This window comes from Nicotiana attenuata, chromosome 5 (genome assembly GCF_001879085.1).
Source record: "Nicotiana attenuata strain UT chromosome 5, NIATTr2, whole genome shotgun sequence".
NCBI classification, from domain to species: domain Eukaryota; kingdom Viridiplantae; phylum Streptophyta; class Magnoliopsida; order Solanales; family Solanaceae; genus Nicotiana; species Nicotiana attenuata.
Window position 1 is genome coordinate 30,484,967 of NC_031993.1, and position 12,985 is coordinate 30,497,951.

Genomic DNA, 12,985 nt, shown 5'->3' on the forward strand with positions numbered 1-12,985 from the left:
AAGTTCTCTTGTTTTTTGCATTATTGTCCCTTCTAGAAACTTCTTGAATGACTAAGCAAGATTTTCTATTTTTTTCCATGCCTTTTAACCCCTCAAACTTCTGTTATTTACTCTTTTCACCCCAAAATCTGACTTAATTCATTTATGTTATTGCACTTTAACCCTTATCTGGCAGCTTCTTGTATTATTACCCTAGATTCCCTGATTTCTCAAATTCCTTTTGACTCCTTTAACTTCTATTAATTACAAGAAAAATCCAAACAGAGTAGCCACATGCCAAAATATCAACAATTAAATAAAAAAATCCTAATTCAACGGTGTGACTACTAAATCATGATTAATTGACCTACAACTAACTATCATGCTGTTAAATTAGCATTATATACATGCAAACGTATAATCAGAAATAATATGTCAATGCCTAATTAAAATAAACTTAAAAGAAAGAAGAAATGCCAATCAGACAAGGATCAATTGGAGTTTAATATAGAGACACAATAATCTAAAATGAAAAGAAAAAGGTCACGAAACTACCAGTTGAGGCCAAACAGATGCTGGTCCGGAGAAGAATCAGTAGTCGGCTAACTCTGATGTCTTCGATACGAGCAAAAAGTAACCTCAATCGATTTTTCCTGTTAAGAACAATCAATTAAGATAAGTTTCAGCTTGAATCGGTCTTGAAGTCTTTGAAAACTTGAAAGGCCAAGGCTAGGGTTTCTTGGTTTTTTCGGATCAATTCAAAGAATTTGGTGGAGTTCTTGGAGAAATGGGTGGTAGATTTGGATTGAGGATGAGGGGAGGAGTATAGGGTATGAATTTAGGGTTGTTTGGTGAAGTAGCCGCTGGCAGAGGATTATTGGGGTGTAGTGGCAGCCAGGATTAGGAAGTTGAGGGAGATGAAGAGAATGGGGGAAGATGAGCTGTCTCTAAGGGTTTGGAGGGGAGGGGGGTTGTTTGACAGTTACAAGGGGGAGGGGGATTCAATTCACAACCGTAGGATCAAAGGAGATGACGGGTGAGGATTAAAAGGGACAAAAACGGGATCGTTTAGTGTAGTGTGGGAACAGGGCCGGTTTGGGAGATTGGGCTCGGGGTTTGGCCATTTGGGCCAATTAATCAAATGTTCTCTTAGCCCAGTTTTCAATAAAGACTAACCTCTTCCTTTCCCTTCTTTAATTTTTGCAATGTTAGCCACTTTAAACTCAAATAGCTCTTAGAATTCAAATTAAAATTAATCTTTTTACTACTTTATCTATTAATTAACTAATTAATTACCTTAACAATATGAACTAATAAAAGAAAATTAAACCAAAAACTAATAATGTAAAATGACTAGGGTATTTTTTATTGTGATTTTCATTTATCAATTATGTAATTAATATATGATTAAATCCTAAAATATACAATTAAAATCTAAAATTCTATGCAATGAAGAATGGACATTTTTATGGTATTTTCTATGATTTTAAGATATTTAATATGCACAAGAATTCAACTACAAAGCATAAAACAATTAAAAAGGAATCCTAAAATTCTATGAAATCAAAAACAATTAGAAATATTTATTTTTTGTGGATTTTGTAGGAGTATTTTCATCGGGCAAAAATTAGTGCTCACAACTACCATTGTAACGACCCGACCGGTCGTTTCGATAACCCTGTTCCCCCATTTCCTGCTTCTTTTGTATTCTTCAACTGTATTTTGACTTACCGGATTAGTTGGTTCGGGTCCGGAGTGGTTTTGAAGTAAATTGAGACACTTAGTCTCTTTTGTGAAGGCTTAAGTCGGGAAAAGTTGACCAGGTGTTGACTTATGTGTAAACAACCTCGAATTTGAATTTTTATGGTTCTGTTAAGCTCCGTTAGGTAATTTTGGACTTAGGAAAGCGTTCGGAATGTGATTTGGTGGTCCGTGGTAGGATTAGGCATGAATTAGCGAAAGTTGGAATTGATTTGGTGCCGGGCACTCAGCCCATTTCTATTTCACCGTATCGTATGGCACCGACGGAGTTAAATGAATTGAATGAGCAGCTTTAGGAACTCCTTGATAAGGGGTTTATTCGGCCTAGTGTGTCACCTTGGGGTGCACCAATTCTATTTGTGAAGAAGAAGGATGGCACTATGAGAATGTGCATTGATTACAGGCAGTTGAACAAAGTCACAATCAAGAACAAGTATCCTTTGCCTCGTATTGATGATTTATTTGACCAGCTTCAGGGAGCGAGGGTGTTCTCTAAGATTGATCCCAGGTCAGGGTATCACCAGTTGAAGATCATGGACTCGGACATTCGTAAGACAGCTTTCAGGACCCGATATGGTCATTATGAGTTCCTTGTGATGTCTTTTGGGCTGACCAATGCCCCAACAGCGTTCATACATTTGATGAACAGCGTGTTTCGGCCTTATCTCGACTCGTTTGTTATTGTATTCATTATTGATATCCTGGTGTAGTCTCGTAGCCAGGAGGAGCACGCCGAGCATTTGAGAGTTGTATTGCACCGGTTGAGGGAGGAGAAGCTTTATGCTAAGTTCTCCAAGTGTGAGTTTTGGCTCAGTTCAGTGGCGTTCTTGGGGCACGTGGTGTCCAGTGAGGGTATTCAGGTTGTTCTGAAGAAGATGGAGGCGGTCCAGAGTTGGCCCAGACCGTCCTCAGCCACAGAGATTCGTAGCTTTCTTGGTTTGGCGGGTTATTATCGTCAGTTCGTTCAGGGATTTTCATCTATTGTATCACCCTTGACCAAATTGACCCAATAGGGTGCTCCTTTCAGGTGGTCGGATGAGTGTGTGGCGAGCTTTCAGAATCTCAAGACCACCTTGACCACAGCTCCAGTGTTAGTTCTGCCATCAACTTCAGGTTCTTATACAGTATATTGTGATGCTTCTCGGGTCGGCATTGGGTGTGTGTTGATGGAGGGTAGAGTGATTGCTTATGCTTCTCATCAGTTGAAGCCCCATGAGAAGAACTACCCTGTTCATGATTTGGAGTTGGCTGCCATTGTTCACGCGTTGAAGATTTGGAGGCACCATCTCTATGGTGTATCTTGTGAGGTGTTTACTGATCATCGTAGCCTCCAGCACTTGTTCAAATAGAAGGATCTCAATTTGAGGCAGCGGAGATGGTTGGAGCTGCTAAAGGACTATGATATTACTATTTTGTACCATCCGGGAAAGACCAATGTAGTGGCCGATGCCATGAGTAGAAAGGCAATGAGTATGGGTAGTCTTGCATTCCTTCCTGTTGGTGAGAGACCTCTTGCAGTTGATGTTCATGCCTTGGCCAATCGATTTGTGAGATTGGATATTTTGGAGCCCAGTCGGGTCCTAGCTTGTGTGGTTTCTTGATCTTCCTTATGTGATCGCATCAGAAAGTGCCAGTATGATGATCCCCATTTGCTTGTCCTCAAGGACAACGTTCTGCATGATGATGCCAGAGATGTGACTATTGGTGGTGATGGGGTATTGCGAATGTAGGGCCGGATATGTGTGCCCAATATAGATGGACTTTGGGAGTTGATTCTAGAGGAGGCCCACAGCTCGCGGTATTCCATCCATCCAGGTGCCGCGAAGATGTACCAGGATTTGAGACAACACTATTGGTGGTGGAGGATGAAGAAAGATATAGTGGGGTTTGTAGCTCGGTGTCTCAATTGTCAGCAGGTGAAATATGAGCATCAGAGACCGGGTGGCTTGTTTCAACAGATAGAGATTCCAGAGTGGAAGTGGGAGCGGATCACCATGGATTTCGTAGTTGGACTCCCACAGACTTTGAGAAAGTTCGATGCACTTTGGATGATTGTGGATCGGCTGATCAAGTCTGTATTCTTTAGAGCGGTTGGCTGAGACTTACATCAGAGAGATTGTTCGCCATCATGGAGTGCCAGTTTCCATCATTTCAGACAGAGACACGCAGTTTACTCGCAGTTTTGGAGAGCCGTGTAGCGTGAGTTGGGCAGTCAGGTTGAGTTGAGTATAGCATTTCACCCTCAGATGGGCGGGCAGTCCGAGTGCACTATTCATATTGGAGGACATGTTACGCGCTTGTGTCATTGATTTTGGGGGTTCGGGGGACCAGTTTCTACCGCTCGTAGAGTTTGCTTACAACAACAGTTATCAGTCGAGTATTCAGATGGCTCCGTGTGAGGCTTTATTTGGGAGACAGTGTAGATCCCCAGTACGTTGGTTTGCTCCAGGCGAGGCTAGGTTTTGGGTACAAACTTAGTACAGGATGCTTTGGACAAGGTGAAAGTGATTCAGGAGCGACTTCGTACAGCACAGTCAAGACAAAAGAGTTATGCTGACAGAAAGGTTCGTGATGTATCTTATATGGTTGGGGAGAAGGTTCTACTGAAGGTTTCACCCATGAAAGGTGCTATAAGATTTGGGAAGAAGGGCAAGTTGAGCCCTCGGTTCATTGGGCCTTTTGAGGTGCTTCGGAGGATTGGGGAGGTGGCTTATGAGCTTGCTTTGCCACCTAGATTGTTGGGTGTGCATCCAGTATTTCATGTTTCTATGCTCCGGAAGTACATCGGCTTCCCGTCTCATGTTTTGGATTTCAGCACAGTTTAGTTAGATGGTGATTTGACTTATGATATGGAGCCAGTGGCTATTTTGGAACGGCAGGTCCGAAATTGAGACCAAAGGATATAGCTTCAATGAAAGTGCAGTGGAGAGGTCAGCCCATGGAGGAGGCTACTTGGGAGACCAATAGGGAGATGCGAAGTGGATATCCACACCTATTTGAGACTTCAGGTATGTTTTTAGACCCGTTCGAGGACGAACGTTTGTTTAAGAGGGGGAGGATGTAACGACCCGGCTGGTCGTTTCGAGAGTTATAGCCCCGTTCCCCCATTTCCTACTTCTTTTGTGTTCTTCAGCTGTATTTTGACTTACCGGGTTAGTTGGTTCGGATCCGGAGTGGTTTTGGAGTAAATTGAGATACTTAGTCTTTTTTGTGAAGGTTTAAGTTGGGAAAGTTGACCGGATGTTGACTTATGTGTAAATGACCTCGGATTTGAATTTTGATGGTTCCGTTAGCTCCATCAGGTGATTTTGGACTTAGGAGAGCGTCCAGAATGTGATTTGGAGGTCCGTGGTAGGATTAGGCATGAATTGGCGAAAGTTGGAATTTTGGGGATTTTGGCCGGCAATGGAAATTTTGATATCGGGGTCGGAATGGAATTTCGGAAGTTGGAGTAGGTTCGTAGTTTCATTTCTGACTTGTGTGCAAAATTTGGGGTCATTCGGACGTGATTTGGTAGGTTTAGGCGTCGTTTGTGATATTTGAAAGTTTAGAAGTTCTTAGGCTTGAATCCGAGGGTAATTTGGTGTTTTAATGTTGTTTTGAGTGATTTGTAGTCTCGACTAAGTTTGTATGGGGTTATATGACTTTTTGGTAAGTTTGATAGAGGTCCTGAGGGCCTCGGGTTGATTTCGGGTGATTGATGGAACAAGTTTGGAATTGGATGATTTGTTGAAGTTGAACTCAGCTATCATAACCGCACCTGCGGAGTGGGAACCGCAGGTGCGAGCCCGCAGAAGCGGAGAAAGAGCCACAGATGCGGCCAAGGCTGAGGTGGGCTGGAGCCGCAGGTGCGAAGGATTGGTCGCATATGCGAGCCCGCAAGTGCGATACCTGGGGCACAGATGCGGAAGAAGGGAGAATGGCCAGTTCCGCAGAAGCGGAAGGACGTGCGCAGGTGCGCGCCTGCAGGTGCAGAACTTGGAGCACAGGTGCGATTTTGAGGATTTAAGTGGTTTTCGCAAGTGCGAATAAATGACAGCAGGTGCGGTTTCGTAGGAGCGGATATATGGCCGCAGGTGCGGAAGACCTGGGCAGAAAGTATAAATAGCACACTTCGCGAATTTTGGTTCATTTCCACCATTTTCAAGTCAATTTTTGGAGCTTTTGGAGTGATTTTTGAAGGGAGATCCAAGGGGTTTTCAATGAGGTAAGGTTCTTGAGCTCTAATACTCCTATCTATGGTGTTTTTCCGTTGTTTTATCAATTAATTAGTGGAAATTAGGGGTGAAAATGAGGGGTTAGGGCTTGGGATTTTGGAGAGTTTGATTTGAGGATTTGAGGGACCAAATGGAGTCGGATTGTCACGACCCAAAATCCATTAAGGGTCGTGATAGCGCCGGACACCGCTGTCAGGCAAGCCAACCAAATACTTATTTAAACTCCAATTTTAACAATTTTGAAAACCAAGATTTTCCTTTAAATTCCATAAGTAAAAAGATAACTGTTTCAATTCAAATTACATACTAGCAATCAATACAACAATATTTAAAAACCATCCCAGAACCCGGTGTCACAAGTGCATGAGCATCTACTGATAAGGAAATAAAATACAATACAACATCCGTCCGGAATACAATGGACAGAAAGAAAATACAATTTACTGGAAGGGACTTTACCAGCTGCGGGCCGCCTCGAAAAATGCAACTCACCTAGTCCCCGAATCATCCGTGCTGCTATGCCCAGTGGGCTGCTAGAAATAAATATACCTGTGCAACAAAAATGCACAGAAGTGTAGTATGAGTACGTAAACAACGTGTACTCAATGAGTATCCCGTCTAATCTCGAAGAAGTAGAGACGAGATGGTCAACTTCGACACTTACTAGAGGTCAATTGACAATATACTAAAAATGTGAGGAAATCATGGATTTATATAGCAGTCCTAATTCACGAAGCCAGAAAACAGGTAAACACCTTCAACAAATAATCAAGGATTTTCAAGGTTTACTCTTTATTATCTTATAAATTTATATCAAGCCACGAAGGGCACATTTCACATTTAAAATTCTCAAGAAACAATATAACATGCGCAAATCACATCGAGGCGATGGCCCGATCCAACAGAAATAAACTGTGCACTTGCCGAGGGTCGACGGCGCGCCTATAGATGCATCTATTTAATCTGCCGAGGCGTTCGGCCCGTTCCATAAATAAACACATACCCTGCTCGCGAATCATGCATGCGACGCAGGTACACATAGAGATACATGCTCAATTAGTCAATTAAGGACTTATCGGGAATATTTATCCAAATAAAACAATTTCTCTTTTTAACAATTCAGGAAAAATGATGTTTAATCACCTTTTTAAATTCATTTACTAATCCAAGGTGATTTAAGCAATTCAAGCTATCACTAGGTTCATAAATAATCCAAGTATAACATGCTTTTGGGCCCTAACTACCCGGACAATGGCATAATAGTAGCTACGCACGGACTCTCGTCACCTCGTGCGTACGTAGCCCCCGCAAATAGGAGCACATAATCAATTATTTCACCTATGGGAACAATTCCCTCTTACAAGGTTAGAAAGGAGACTCACCTCGCTCCGAAGATCCATAACCGGCATTCCACGCCCTTCCGAAGACTCTAATTGATGCACCACGCTCCAAAACTAGCCAACGGTTACGCAAATCCATTAATATATGCTCAAATATTCGTTACAATCTAATTAATAGAAATTCCTAACTCCGATCGAAAGGTTGACCAAACCGCCCTCAGGCCCACGTGCCCGGAATTCAAAAAATTTCGAAGATAAAGATTACCCATGACCTTAGGAACTCAAATATATAATTCTCACTAAATTCCATACTCAAAATCGTGGTTAAATTCCAAGAATAAAATTTCTAGGTCTTCCTACCAAAACCCCCAAATTTCAACCAATTTCATGCTCAAATCCTTACATAATTGATGTATTTAACTTAAAATGGATGGGGATATATTACCTTGATGTTGATGACGGAAATCCCTCTTGAAGCTCCCAAAAATCGCCCAAGCCATGAAAAATATGAGAGAAATGAACTCAACCCCGATTTAAAATAACCTTCTGCCTCCAGGTATTTCCGCTTCTGCGGAAGAAATTCCGCTTCCGCGGTCCCGCTTTTGCGGACCATCAGCCGCTTCTGCGGCTTCTACTAGGCCGCCCATTTTCGCTTCTGCGCTCCCCTTCCCGCAGATGCGGTCCCGCTTCTGTGGAACCTTGACCGCATCTGCGGTCCACGAGCCCCTGGCAAAATCCGCTTCTGCGATGCCTCTACCGCAGGTGCGGTTCCGCATCTGCGGAAATATGACCGCATCTGCGGTCCTTCCTCTTCTAGCCCAAAACCGCTTCTGCGGTTGAATTGCCGCATCTGCGGTACCACTTCTGCGGTCCTAGAACCGCAGATGCGGTTATGACAGAAGCAGCAAACCTCAGCCTTCCAAAAATCTCATTTTCGATCCGTTAACCACCCGGAATCCACCCGAGGCCCCCGGGACCCCAACCAAACATACCAACCAATCCCAAAACACATTACGGACTCGCCCGAGGCCTCAAATCACATCAAACAATGCTAAAATCATGAATCGACCTCCAATCCAAACTCAATGAACTTCAAAAATTCAAACTTCTATTTTCGATGTTTAAACCTACAAATCACGTCCGATTGACCTCAAATTTTGCATACAAGTCATATTCGACATTACGGACCTACTCCAACTTTTGGAATTGGATTCCGACCCCGATATCAAAAATTCCACCTCCGGTCAAACTTCTCAAAAACCTTCAAATTTCTATCTTTAGCCAAATGGCTCCAAAATGACCTACGGACCTCCGAATTCACTTCCGATCGCGCTCCCAACTCCAGAATCACCATTCGGAACTATTCACAGACTCGGAATCCCAAACGGACATCGATAGCACTAAAATGCACTTCAAGCCAAACTTATGAAATTCTTCAAAAAATGCTAACTTCCACAATAGGCGCCATAATGCTCCCGGGTTATCCGAAACCCGAACCGGGCATACGCCCAAGTCCGAAATCATCATTCGAACTTGCTGGAACCTTCAGATCCCGATTCCGAGGTCGTTTACTCAATAATCTAATCCTAGTTCATTCTTTCAACTTTAAGCTTTCAAAATGAGAATTCTCCTGCCAATGCAACTCTGGACTTCCCAAAATTCAATTCCGACCACACGTACAAGTCATAATACCTGAAATGAAGCTGCTCACAGACTCAGGCTGCTGAACGGAGTGCTAGAGCTCAAAACGACCGGTCGGGTTGTTACACGGATTTTGATAAATTTCGTATGTATGGACTCGTGAGTGAATGGGATTTCTTGTTTTGTGACTTTTGTCGGATTTTGAGACGTGGTCCCAGGGGCCGGGTTTGAGCAAATTTCGGTATTTGAGTCCAATTAAGTAATTTTTCTTGTGGAATATTGTTCCTTGGCCGATATTGATTGCATTGTATTGCTTTTGGCTAGATTCGGGACATTTGGAGGCCGATTCGAGAGGCAAGGGCGTCGCAGAGTAGGATTTTGTCTTGGTTCTGAGGGTTCGAAACCCCGAACTATGTATTATGTGATTAGTATTGAGGTGACCCACATGCCAAGTGACGGGTGTGCGGGCGTGCACCGTGAGAATCGGGACCTGATTCGTCCCATGGCACCGTTTAGTGACTCTTTCTTGCTGATATTCGTATTTTCACCATGTGATTAAGTAACAACAACAACAACAATGACCTAGTTTATTCCCACAAGTGGGGTCTGGGAAGGGTAGTGTGTACGCAGACCTTACCCCTACCCCGAAGGGTAGAGAGGCTGTCTCCGATAGACCCTCGGCTCAAGAATACAAAAATATAAAAAGAGAAAATATATCAGTACCATCAATAAAAAAAACCATGGAAATAATAAAGACATCACAAGAACCAGTGAATAAATAGAAAGCAGAAATAATAACCAGTAAATAACGGAAGAGTAGTGAAAAGACAACACTTACCACTAGAAGTCTAAGACTAAATCCTATCAGCCTAGCCTCACACTGATTAAGTAAATGAACTGTAAATCATGCTAGATATCATGTTAGGGCTTTGCGCTGATACTATTGGGACCCCTAGTGGTCGTTTCTTGTTGTCATCTCACTTGTTTCATTGATATTCTGTACTCACTCTTATTCATGCATTTCATATCATGTCTCAGTCTTAGTTATTATTTATTGGCACATCATATCATTGTTCCAGGCTAGTTTTCATTGCATTATGAGCCCGTGTGTGAGACTTGAGAGTGGTGACTAAGTGAGGCTGAGAGCCTGATTATGAGTGACAGTTATGGGATCGGGCTTCACGCCACAGCGGTTATGTTGATGATTATGATAGCGTTTGGGCTGTAGGAGCCCCTCCGGAGTATGTAACACACCCCCAGTGAGCGCATATGATATTATTGAGGGATGAATTTCCTGGACATGGATTTGTCCGAAGTATTGATATCTGGAGATGGATTTCTCTACAGGGTTGGATTTTTCGGTACCGAGTGACTTATAGTCAGCATTGAGTATGTTCCGGTATGTTCCGGGATGGATTTCCCTGGGCCGGATGGCCATATGCGGTACCGAGTGGTTGAGTATGTATATATATACCTGGAGATGGATTTCTCCTCAGGGTTAGAATACTCTTTTTTCTCGATACTGGTTGACTTGCAATCAGTGTTGTATATGTTCCGGGATGGATTTCCCTGGGCCGGATGGCCATATGCAATACCGAGTGGTTGAGAACTTGAGAGCGGGAGCACATGGTGCATTTCATACATTCTGTGCATTGGCATGTAGAATTTAGTTGAGCTTTATATCTCACATGGTACAGATCTGTATTTATTTTACTGTTTGAGCTGTATACTTGTATTGATAGCATGCCTACTTTTCCTGCATAGTTTATTTCTATTACATGTTGAGGTTAAGTTCGTCACTACCTATCAGTCCATAGTTTGGACTTGTTACTTACTGAGTTGGTGTACTCACATTACCCCCTGCACCTTGTGTGCAGATCCATGTATCTCTGGCTACGGTAGCGGTTGTTGATTTACTCAGTAGCGGATCATCGGAGATAGCAAGGTAGCTGCTCGCAGTCCTGCTTTTCCTTTTTCTTTATCTTTTCTTTAGTGTATTTTGGTTATTCTCAGACTATGTTAGTCTTACTATTTTCAGAACAGTTTATAGTAGTTGCTCATGACTTAGTGACACCTCGATATCGGGCTATCTTTTCTGCATTTTCTTATTTTGAGTTTAACTCTTTTATGAAATTTCTATTATGAAAAAGCTTTGACTTAATTTTTATGAAATGTTGAAGTGTTTTTAAGAAGTGTCGGCTTGCCTAGCACCACGATAGGCACCACGACATGTTAGAGTTTGGGTCATGACAACCGTAATAACTGAATAGTAGCTATAGGAGGTAATTATGTATATGGTAGCTATAGGAAGTTAATAACCACTAAACAGTAGTGGTTTATGAAAATTTCTCAATAACAATCTAGGCAATGAGGTGATAGATCCTTTTCATCTTTAGATTAATTGAATTTTGATATTGAAACAGTGATGCAATGTTAGTCGACGACAAGAGTACAAACATAGAATAGTGCCCATAAGTTAATGATCATATAAAAGTAAACAAAGACATGAACAATTACCCTAAAATAGGTTATTCTTGAAATAAATTTCACTTAGTGACACCAAACAAAAATCAACAGATGATTTTTCAGAGCTAAATCCAATTTCGCTATTGCATTATGCAAATATTGCAAACCAACAGGATTTTTCCCACTCCATTTGAAACCACTATCATGGCGAGTGGAAGCATGGTTGTTATACCTTTTTAGAGACATTTCAATTGTTTCCACAAGAACAACATTTACTTGGGGCGATTTGCACAAATAACATACTTGTGTGCCACCATTGATTTTTTTTTTTTTAACTCTGGTAACAAAAGTTTTGAGAGAAAAACTCAACGCCAAAATTTTAAAGCACGCTGGGCATATGTTTTGACACAAAATCCTGACTATCATCGGAATCCTTTAGCTTTGTAGCTGAAAAATATGATGATCGTCAGAATTCATAGTACTTTAAAGTTTTGAGGTTCCTCTGGAGCATGCTTAAAATTCTGACACGGGTCTATTTTCTGAAAACGTTCTTAACGTGGTCAAAAAGACATATTATTTGGGGGGAGGAGGACAAGGGATTTTTACCTTCCTATACTATATATGAAACTTTATTACGCTCCCTAATCAAATTTTAACTTAATTACATGAGCATATACAATTTACCTATTATATACAAAATAGTTTTAAATGAGTATCCCTTTATATTAAGAATTGAATAGGGAATCCTCATCCCTATGCTCTCTCTCTCTCTCTCTCTCTCTCTCTCTCTCTCTCTCTCTCTCTCTCTCTCTCCGTCTCTCTCTCTCTCTTTCTCTCCCCCACGGTTCTTTCCCCAATTTTCTTCCTTCGTTTTTCTCTGCTTTTCATCCTTTTTTTCAGGGAATTCATCACTGAATTTCAATTGTTGCAATATAGAGTTTTAACTTAGCAATTTCTTTTTCATGTTGCACAATTGGTGTTCGAATTGAAATTGTCAATCAAAAATTTTTGAAGGTATTTGAATCTCTACCATTGACAACAATTAAAAAGCTCCGAAGCTTTGAATTCGAATTTGGGTTTTCAAAAACTATTGTTTGTTTGCATTTGATGTTGTTGCAAACAATTGAAAATATGGAGTTTATATCTCAATTTTGAGGGTGTTTGGTGAAGATTAGACTTGATTTTGGCTGAATTTCAGATTGAAACACGAATAAGAAGAAGAAGACATGACATACAATATATGTACGAAATTGTATTAAAGTTATATTATAGTTGTATGTAAATTGTATTCTGTTGTACTTATATATTTTTTATTTGAATATTGTATGAAAGTTGAAAAATAGTTGTATAATGTATGAATCATTGCATGGAATTTGTATTTAAGTTATAAATACTATCTTTTTATATAAAGTTGTTGATATGTATCAAAATTGTATTAAGAAAGGAATTTTTGATTGAAATTTTTGAGAGGAAGACGAACACACCGCATACAAAATATATACAAAAGACATATTGTATAAAATTTGCATGAAAATTGTATTTAAGTTGTATGATGTTGTAGTTGCATTTAACCGGGTAAAA